This window comes from Oncorhynchus mykiss, chromosome 6, assembly GCF_057628025.1.
Source record: "Oncorhynchus mykiss isolate SJ-2025 chromosome 6, ASM5762802v1, whole genome shotgun sequence".
NCBI classification, from domain to species: Eukaryota; Metazoa; Chordata; class Actinopteri; order Salmoniformes; family Salmonidae; genus Oncorhynchus; species Oncorhynchus mykiss.
The window spans coordinates 79,935,001-79,946,785 of NC_143027.1; positions in this window are offsets into that span (position 1 = coordinate 79,935,001).

An 11,785-nucleotide genomic window follows, 5' to 3' on the forward strand; every position below is an offset into this window, starting at 1 on the left:
AACATATATACTCATACAACAACTCAACAACACAGTCATGGCAGTAACAACATCTATACTCATACAACAACTCAACAACATAGTCATGGCAGTAACAACATCTATACTCATACAACAACTCAACAACTGTCACGCCCTGACCATAGTTTACTTTGTATTTTCTATGTTTTGATTGGTCAGGGTGTGATCTGAGTGGGCATTCTATGTTTCATGTCTTGTTTGTCTATTTCTATGTTCAGCCTGATATGGTTCTCAGTCAGAGGCAGGTGTTCGTCATTGTCTCTGATTGGGAACCATATTTAGGTAGCCTGGGTTTCACTGTGTGTTTGTGGGTGATTGTTCCTGTCTGTGTTTTTCACCAGATAGGCTGTTTTAGGTTTTCGTTACGTTCATCACGGTCTTTATTTTTGTAGTGTTTGCATTGATTCGTGTTTTACGTTTGTTCATTAAAACATGGATCGCAATCTACATGCTGCATTTTGGTCCGACTCTCCTTCACATATAGAAAACCGTTACAACAACACAGTCATGGCAGTAACAACATCTATACTCATACAACAACTCAACAACACAGTCATGGCAGTAACAACATCTATACTCATACAACAACTCAACAACACAGTCATGGCAGTAACAACATCTATACTCATACAACAACTCAACAACACAGTCATGGCAGTAACAACATCTATACTCATACAACAACTCAACAACACAGTCATGGCAGTAACAACATCTATACTCATACAACAACTCAACAACACAGTCATGGCAGTAACAACATCTATACTCATACAACAACTCAACAACACAGTCATGGCAGTAACAACATCTATACTCATACAACAACTCAACAACACAGTCATGGCAGTAACAACATCTATACTCATACAACAACTCAACAACACAGTCATGGCAGTAACAACATCTATACTCATACAACACAGTCATGGCAGTAACAACATATATACTCATACAACAACTCAACAACACAGTCATGGCAGTAACAACATCTATACTCATACAACAACTCAACAACACAGTCATGGCAGTAACAACATCTATACTCATACAACAACTCAACAACACAGTCATGGCAGTAACAACATCTATACTCATACAACAACTCAACAACACAGTCATGGCAGTAACAACATCTATACTCATACAACAACTCAACAACACAGTCATGGCAGTAACAACATCTATACTCATACAACAACTCAACAACACAGTCATGGCAGTAACAACATCTATACTCATACAACAACTCAACAACACAGTCATGGCAGTAACAACATCTATACTCATACAACTCAACAACATTGAGATTCAGCAAATAAAGATTACGCCTCAGTTTCCATGAATTACAAATAAATAGTAAAAAATGATGTTTATTGCAAAAAGAGCTCTCAAATATGAAAGTGATTTTAATTTCAGCCATTGAACTATTAATTAGAATGTTAGAGCGGGTCGCAGGCAGTCGGCCCTCTATAATTATCAGTATGGGCCCCAATGGGTCCTGGTCTACAGTAGTGCACTATGTAGGGGAATAGGGGGCCATTTGGAACACAGTTTTCTCAGCATGCTTTTCCCATTACGGCCCCAGCAGACATTCTCACCACCAGAAGATGCCAGCTGGAGAGATGAAAACACTGTAAACAGATATGAGCAAATGGAGGAATAGCATGCTTCTCCCAACTCCTCCCCACAGTGTGTGTGTGTGTGTGTGTTCATGACGTGTCATTTTGTAAGGGGCCATTGCTCAATGTGCTTCCTCTCAGTCCATATCTGGAGTTGCGTGAGAGGTTTCCATATCTCACACAGTCTTGTAAATCACAGGCGAACAGTAGTAACTCAGGGAACCAACCCCAAACACGCCTGGATACAATTACCACTGACTGGCTGAGCCAAGGCTGGGCTGAGACTGAGACCACCCCCCACACACACACACACACACACACACACACACACGCCGCGCCACGCGCGCACACACACACACACACACAAAAGGGAGGATCGGACACATCCCTGCACAGAACTGCAGGACATTATACACACAAAACATACCCACACAGGAACACAGGCATATAGACATGGGTTCATTTATACCTCTCATAGTCTATACATACACTTTCTATGTTTTTGTTGGCCAATATAAAGGTTTAGCACAGAAATTCGTTATTTTATTTACAATTGAAAGAACGTTTTATAACCTTTTATATTGTTTCAATATTCAAATTAAATCTCCAACTCTCCCGTAGTAATGAACATGTGCGGCAGGTAGCCTAGTGGTTAGAGCGTTGGACTAGTAACTGAAAGGTTGCAGGATCGAATCCCTGACCTGACAAGGTAAAAATCTGTTGTTCTTCCCCTGAACAAGACAGTTAACCCACGTTTCCTAGGCTGTCATTGTAAATAAGAATTTGTTCCTAACTGACTTGCCTAGTTAAATAAAGGTAAAAAATATATAAATGTGAAGAGTTGGGATAAGACAGAGGCAGGCAGATTTTCTCAGTCAGTTGAAATCATGAAACAGCTGGCATCATTTTTATGGATATATACAAAGAATTGTCAATTGAAAAAAGGTCAAACGAAACAAAGTGCATCTAGTTCGAAAATATGTCAAACAATATTTGAATATATTGGTAACTGACTTTGTCTCGGGCCTAACAAAACCCGTGCCAATATGTCCTCCAAACACCGGCTTCTCGGGCATTATCACTTAATTATGTTGTTGTATTGTGTTGTTGTATTGTTGTAATGTGTTGTTGTGATGTTGTATTGGTGTATTGTGTTGTTGTGATGTTGTATTGTGTTGTTGTGATGTTGTATTGTTGTATTGTGTTGTTGTGTGTTGTGTTGTTGTATTGTTGTATTGTGTTGTTGTGATGTTGTATTGTTGTATTGTGTTGTTGTACTGTGTTGTGTTGTTGTATTGTTGTATTGTGTTGTTGTGATGTTGTATTGTTGTATTGTGTTGTTGTACTGTGTTGTGTTGTTGTATTGTGTTGTATTGTTGTATTGTGTTGTTGTATTGTATTGTATTGTGTTGTTGTATTGTGTTTTTGTGGTGTTGCGTTGTATTGTTCTGAGTTGTGCAGTTGTGTTGTGCTTTGTTGTGTTGAGTTTTGTTGCGCTGTTCGTGCCACAAGGCCCAAGGCTGTCAGCATGTTATTATAAACATTCTTTAGTTGTGTGGTGGGATCTGTTCAGGAGAATACAGAGACAGAGAGACAGAGAGATATTCAATATCACCTCGTCATTTCTGTTTTGTTTTGCTGTTAAAGATAGAGGAGTCTAAACCACTCTCCATCTGGCACTGTGTCTCATAATGAAGTCGAACATGGAGAAGTGTGACAGGAGATATTATGAAGCTGAAATCAGATTATGTTGCAGCTCAGCAGGGACAAGGGGAGGTGAAAAGGTGGATAGATGGAGTGATGGATGGACAGACAGACACAAGGCCAGCTAGGTCTCTGTGTTCTGGTGTCTAGCTCCAAGGTTTCAGCCCTCCTTGGAAGTGAGGGAGGGAGGTAGAGGGGGAGGCAGAGACCTGACAACACAAGGCTGGGGAAAGCTAGCGAGGGAGGGAGGTAGAGGGGGGGGATAGGAAGGTAAAGACAGGATATCGTGTGAGAGAAGGAGAGTTGAGACTAACAGACGTTCAGCAGTACTCTCTTCCTCTTAGACATCTCAATCAGAACCAGGCTCCCTGTTGCACACACACCTCCCACTGGGCACACACTGGTTGAATCAACATTCATTCACGTAATTTCAATTAAATGATGTTGAACAAACGTGGAATAGACGTTTGAATTGACGTCTGTTCCCAGTGGGCTCCCTCACTCTCACAGAAGGGCATCCTCGCTCAATGATGTAATGCTGTGTGTGTGTGTGTGTGTGTGTGTGTGTGTGTGTGTGTGTGTGTGTGTGTGTGTGTGTGTGTGTGTGTGTGTGTGTGTGTGTGTGTGTGTGTGTGTGTGGTGCTTAGGGCTAGAGTGGAGGGTCTAGACCTGATGGACTGGGAGATCTGGAATTCTCCATGTCTTCTCAGAGGAAGGAGCAGCATCAGGGTGGATGTTTCCCTGTAACTGGTCTGGAGGAGAATAAACTGTTATTATCTGGAACAGAATGAACACATATTAACAGGAGAAACAGGACTGTATATCTTCAGAACCATTAGATCATAAAATAAGATCATGTTGAAATAATCATCCCATGACTCTAATCATGACAGATCATCTGTAATTGACGTGCTAACCGTCTGACGTAACACACACACACACACAGCTCCTCTATGGGCCTCCCTTTCTTCTGTAACTAACACACACGCACAGATCCTCTATGGGCCTCCCTTTCTTCTGTAACTAACACACACACACAGCTCCTCTATGGGCCTCCCTTTCTTCTGTAACACACACATACACACAGCTCCTCTATGGGCCTCCCTTTCTTCTGTAACTAACACACACACACAGCTCCTCTATGGGCCTCCCTTTCTTCTGTAACTAACACACACACACAGCTCCTCTATGGGCCTCCCTTTCTTCTGTAACACACACACACACACACAGCTCCTCTATGGGCCTCCCTTTCTTCTGTAACACACACACACACACAGCTCCTCTATGGGCCTCCCTTTCTTCTGTAACTAACACACACGCACAGCTCCTCTATGGGCCTCCCTTTCTTCTGTAACTAACACACACACACAGCTCCTCTATGGGCCTCCCTTTCTTCTGTAACACACACACACACACAGCTCCTCTATGGGCCTCCCTTTCTTCTGTAACTAACACACATACACAGCTCCTCTATGGGCCTCCCTTTCTTCTGTAACTAACACACACGCACAGCTCCTCTATGGGCCTCCCTTTTTTCTGTAACTAACACACACGCACAGCTCCTCTATGGGCCTCCCTTTCTTCTGTAACTAACACACACGCACAGCTCCTCTATGGGCCTCCCTTTCTTCTGTAACTAACACACACACACAGCTCCTCTATGGGCCTCCCTTTCTTCTGTAACTAACACACACGCACAGCTCCTCTATGGGCCTCCCTTTCTTCTGTAACTAACACACACGCACAGCTCCTCTATGGGCCTCCCTTTCTTCTGTAACTAACACACACACACAGCTCCTCTATGGGCCTCCCTTTCTTCTGTAACTAACACACACACACAGCTCCTCAATGGGCCTCCCTTTCTTCTCTAACTAACACACACACACAGCTCCTCTATGGGCCTCCCTTTCTTCTGTAACTAACACACACACACACAGCTCCTCTATGGGCCTCCCTTTCTTCTGTAACTAACACACACACACACAGCTCCTCTATGGGCCTCCCTTTCTTCTGTAACTAACACACACACACAGCTCCTCTATGGGCCTCCCTTTCTTCTGTAACTAACACACACACACAGCTCCTCTATGGGCCTCCCTTTCTTCTGTAACTAACACACACACACAGCTCCTCTATGGGCCTCCCTTTCTTCTGTAACTAACACACACACACAGCTCCTCTATGGGCCTCCCTTTCTTCTGTAACTAACACACACACACAGCTCCTCTATGGTTCTCCCTTTCTTCTGTAACTAACACACACACACAGCTCTTCTATGGGCCTCCCTTTCTTCTGTAACTAACACACTCTCACAATGAAGGATCTTTATTTTGTAATGCACCATTTGAGATATCACCAAAAACTAAACGGAGTGAAGAAATGCTCTCAATCAGGTCCTCCATCTGCTGCTTCACACACCGTGTCATACTGCAGACTTCACATTGGTTCTGACACGTGTGTGTTTGTGTGTGTGTGTGTGTTTGTGTGTGTGTGACACCATTAGAATCAAGTTGAGAGCAATCCAACCCTCCCCAATATGAAAAACCCCTTGAAACCATCATGTTTTTCTCTCCGTCCTGCGACCACCTGCATGTTACACATCACGAGCTGGTACCAGTTAATACATAACACTCATGAAGAGCAGATCGTATGGTGGGGTCTAGCAGAGGGCTGAGAGGGAGGGAGGGATGGAGGTAGGTAGGGGGAGGGGGGGGGGGGGGGAGAGCTCCACTGTACACAACAGTAATTAACCAGCCCATCTGCTTGCCGCTCGCATGCTAAGCTCTAATTTACCGACTCTGGAGTGTGTGTGTGTGTGTCAGCGCAGTGGTGCTGGGCTAGGCTGCTAAAGGGATGTGTGTGTGTGTGTGTGTGTGTGTGTGTGTGTGTGTGTGTGTGTGCTATTATCTGGATGTCATCATAACCACAGAAATCAGGGCCTGATGGTATCTCCCCGCCCCCCCTCTCCTCGCTCTCATCCCCAGTCACGAAAGCCCTGGGTTTCCTCTGACCTCACACACACACACACACACACACACACACACACACACACACACACACACACACACACACACACACACACGTGCACAGTTTTATATTGCTATCCTTGGGAATCAAATAATTTATTCCCATCCAATATCCGATTATCCCTAACCATAAATCTAACTCTAACCTTATGCCTTAACCTAACCATAACCTAACCTTAACCTAACCTTAACTCCAAGGCTCTAACCCTAAAACTATACCTAACCCTAAAACTATACCTAATCCTAAAACTATACCTAATCCTAAAACTATACCTAATCCTAAAACTATACCTAATCCTAAAACTATACCTAATCCTAAAACTATACCTAATCCTAAAACTATACCTAACCCTAATTGTAACCTTAACCTTAAACCTAACCCCTAATCCTAAAACTATACCTAACCCTAATTGTAACCTTAACCTTAAACCTAACCCCTAAACCTAAAACTATACCTAACCCTAATTGTAACCTTAACCTTAAACCTAACCCCTAAACCTAAAACTATACCTAACCCTAATTGTAACCTTAACCTTAAACCTAACCCCTAAACCTAAAACTATACCTAACCCTAATTGTAACCTTAACCTTAAACCTAACCCCTAAACCTAAAATAGCATTTTTCCTCGTGGGAACCGGCAGAATGAATTAATTTTCCTTGTTTTATTATCCTTTTGAGGACTTCTGGTACCACAAGTATAGTTAAACAAAACACACACACACACACACACACACGCACGCACACAGTTCTCATTGGTAGGTAAACATGTTCAGATTGGTGGTCTGGGGTGGAATTCCCGTTATGGTGGGATCCCTGCCCAGAACCATTTGTAAGCCCTCTCCTCTGCCGCCGCAGAGGCTGTGTGTGTGTGTGTGTATGTGTTTGGTTTAACTATACACACACACACACACACACACACACACACCCTCTCCTTATCTGCCTCCTAACTCTTTACAAATTGTAAAGTCAGTGTTTCTATACTAGGTTACTCTGCTGTTCTCTCTAAGTTGACCCTGCTCTCCCCAGGTCAGCACTGGAAACAACAGCATCACACCTAGAAATAAGTTCTCATTCAGAATAAAGAGCTCTCACAGACCTGATCCTCACCCTCATCACACATAGCCCCAAGGAACAGTCACCCTATATGAAAAACCATGTCCTTACAGAGACTACACATGCATACATACAGGCACACACACACAGACACACACACATTCAACTATCCCAACCTATTGACCTCTCTTTCAGCCTGGTGCTTTATAGAATCAAACAACGGCTCAGAAGTTGACTACTGAGGACAAGATGAGAAACTGATAGTGTTTGCATCTTATCTAGTTACCGTCCATGAGTTTACTTTTTCTCATGGTGGAAACAGACATGAAAGACTGTAAGTCTCTGGATAAGAGCGTCTGCTAAATGACTCAAATGTAATTGTAAATGTACTTGATTGTCTGAACCTCCATAATAACTGAAGATGACAGTGCTGGCCCCCAGCCAGAGATCAGTTTACCGCGGTCACTGAGCCACATACCTAAATGTGAGTCCATACCTAATGGACTGGATGTTATGTAATAATATGTGTTGTATTATATTTACCCGAACCTTACCATCACCAGCTCTTAGCTACTGAGTGGTGTGGAACAATGTCTACAAGCAAATCATCATTCAAGCATCAGACTTATATCCCAGTTCTATACCCCAGTCCTATACCCCAGGTTTATACCCCGGACTTATACCCCAGGCTTATATCCCAGTTCTATACCCCAGACTTATACCTCAGACTTATATCCCAGTTCTATACCTCAGACTTATATCCCAGTTCTATACCCCAGACTTATACCTCAGACTTATATCCCAGTTCTATACCTCAGACTTATATCCCAGTTCTATACCCCAGACTTATACCTCAGACTTATATCCCAGTTCTATACCTCAGACTTATATCCCAGTTCTATACCCCAGACTTATACCTCAGACTTATATCCCAGTTCTATACCTCAGACTTATATCCCAGTTCTATACCCCAGACTTATACCTCAGACTTATATCCCAGTTCTATACCCCGGACTTATACCCCAGTCCTATACCTCAGACTTATATCCCAGTTCTATACCCCAGACTTATACCTCAGACTTATATCCCAGTTCTATACCCCGGACTTATACCCCAGTCCTATACCTCAGACTTATATCCCAGTTCTATACCCCAGACTTATACCTCAGACTTATATCCCAGTTCTATACCCCGGACTTATACCCCAGTCCTATACCTCAGACTTATATCCCAGTTCTATACCCCAGACTTATACCTCAGACTTATATCCCAGTTCTATACCCCGGACTTATACCCCAGTCCTATACCTCAGACTTATATCCCAGTTCTATACCCCAGACTTATACCTCAGACTTATATCCCAGTTCTATACCCCAGACTTATACCCCAGACTTATATCCCAGTTCTATACCCCAGTCCTATACCCCAGTCTTATACCCCGGACTTATACCCCAGACTTATACCCCAGTTCTATACCTCAGACCTATACCCCAGACTTATACCCCAGTCCTATACCCCAGATTTTTACCCCAATCCTATACCCCAGGCTTATACCCCGTACTTATACCCCAGACTTATACCCCAGGCTTATACCCCGGACTTATACCCCAGACTTATACCCCAGTTCTATACCTCAGACCTATACCCCAGACTTATACCCCAGTCCTATACCCCAGATTTTTACCCCAATCCTATACCCCAGGCTTATACCCCGTACTTATACCCCAGACTTATACCCCAGCCCTATACCCCAGTCCTATACCCCAGGTTTAAACGGGTTGAGCCCCAACCTCAACCCGATATCTTAACCCCAGTCCTATACCCCAGACATACTATAAACTCAGTCTATGGGACCAGAGTAGCAGGGGGTTGATCCTGGTTAACACCGTGTCAATAGCGTTTCAGTCCTTCCTCCTGACACTGCCTTGTTGTTAGAATGTTGTCAACCACACAGTCATCTCCTGAGGCTCATGCATGCACGCACACACGCCCCGGCCAGCCAGCCAGCCAAGCAGGCCAGCCAGCCAAGCAGGCCAGCCAGGCCAGAGGAATGTTGCACGGCAATATGGTTCTGATCAGCTTTCTGTTGTTGTTTAGTGTCTTGCTTTGTTGATAGTATTCTGCAAACAGTGAAATTATTTGGGTTTGATAATATTAGTTTAACTTCCAGCGCAGGCCAGACTGTTGCCTGGTTGGGACGTCTTCATTATCATGTCAGAGTCCATTTTCCTCCAACTGACTGGGATTTATGGGCTCTATCAGACTGTATTACTGCTAATACACTGCAGTCTCACAGGATGTTGACAGATCTGCTCAGAGTGGTCTGGTATTCTGTGGGTCTTCCATGATGGGGAGATTGTCCTTGTGGCTGACATATGCACGCACAAAGTTGGAGACTCTTAGAGCCCAGACAGGACCCCAGTCTTAATGCAGCCTGTGACAGTAGGACTCAGTCCAGTCTTAATGCAGCCTGTGACAGGAGGACTCAGTCCAGTCTTAATGCAGCCTGTGACAGTAGGACTCAGTCCAGTCTTAATGCAGCCTGTGACAGGAGGACTCAGTCCAGTCTTAATGCAGCCTGTGACAGTAGGACTCAGTCCAGTCTTAATGCAGCCTGTGACAGTAGGACTCAGTCCAGTCTTAATGCAGCCTGTGACAGTAGGACTCAGTCCAGTCTTAATGCAGCCTGTGACAGGAGGACCCAGTCCAGTCTTAATGCAGCCTGTGACAGTAGGACTCAGTCCAGTCTTAATGCAGCCTGTGACAGGAGGACTCAGTCCAGTCTTAATGCAGCCTGTGACAGTAGGACTCAGTCCAGTCTTAATGCAGCCTGTGACAGTAGGACTCAGTCCAGTCTTAATGTAGCCTGTGACAGGAGGACTCAGTCCAGTCTTAATGCAGCCTGTGACAGGAGGACTCAGTCCAGTCTTAATGCAGCCTGTGGCAGTAGGACTCAGCCCAGTCTTAATGAATGCAGCCTGTGACAGGAGGACTCAGTCCAGTCTTAATGCAGCCTGTGACAGTAGGACTCAGTCCAGTCTTAATGCAGCCTGTGACAGTAGGACTCAGTCCAGTCTTAATGCAGCCTGTGACAGTAGGACTCAGTCCAGTCTTAATGCAGCCTGTGACAGGAGGACTCAGTCCAGTCTTAATGCAGCCTGTGACAGGAGGACTCAGTCCAGTCTTAATGCAGCCTGTGACAGGAGGACCCAGTCCAGTCTTAATGCAGCCTGTGACAGGAGGACTCAGTCCAGTCTTAATGCAGCCTGCCACAGGAGGACTCAGTCCAGTCTTAATGCAGCCTGTGACAGGAGGACCCAGTCCAGTCTTAATGCAGTATAAAGTTACTATTTGTCTGTCAGAGGGAGAGGGAGTAGAGTACAGGAGGTTGGTGGCACCTTAATCAGGGAGGACGGGCTCGTGGTAATGGCTAGAGTAGAATGATTGGAATGGTATTAAATACATCAAACACATGGTTTCCATTCCATTTGCTCCGTTCCAGACATTATTATGAGCCGTCCTCTCCTCAGCAGCCTCCACTGAAGTAGAGCACCATACTCACAGAGAAAAAGAGAGAGAACGAGAGAGAAAGATAGGAGTGAGAGAAAGAGACAGAGAGATAGACCGAGAATGAGAGAGATGGATAGAGAAAGAAACAGGGAGAGACCCCTGTGTCCATGCAGAGAAAGAGAGTACTCCATATGATAACATTTCAGGGATCTATCCAGGAGGGTCATGTGATCTGTATTGACCATGTGAGGAAGCTGCAGATACACGCAACTCTTCATCATCTGAGGTTTAAAACCCTCCACTCCTGACAGTGTTCTCAGGGTCTAGACCTCTTTATGACAGAGCTCATACACATGCACACACAGAAGAACGCAGGCACACACACACACACACACACACACACACACACACACACACACACACACACACACACACACACACACACACACACACACACACATACAGATACACACATACACACAGACACACATACAAACAGACACACACATCCTGTAGCTCAAAGCAGACTGCTGTGAGGAGATTAACCTGCAACATTCATTAATCACTAGATCTACTCTTCTCTGACAGCTCAGTACAGAACAGACAGACAGACAGACAGACGCACAGGCAGGCAGGCTAGCTGTCAGGAAGACAGACAGGCAGTCGGACAGACAGGCAGGTAGGCTGGAAGACAGCTCACCTACGAGACAGATGTCTGTACCAGGTAGAGGAGAGGAGGGAGGAGGGGAGGAGAGGAGAGGAGAGGAGAGCAGGGAAATAGGTAGGAGAGGGGATAAGAGAGAATGGAGGAGAGAAGAGGAGAGAGTAGGGGAGAAGATGAGGATATC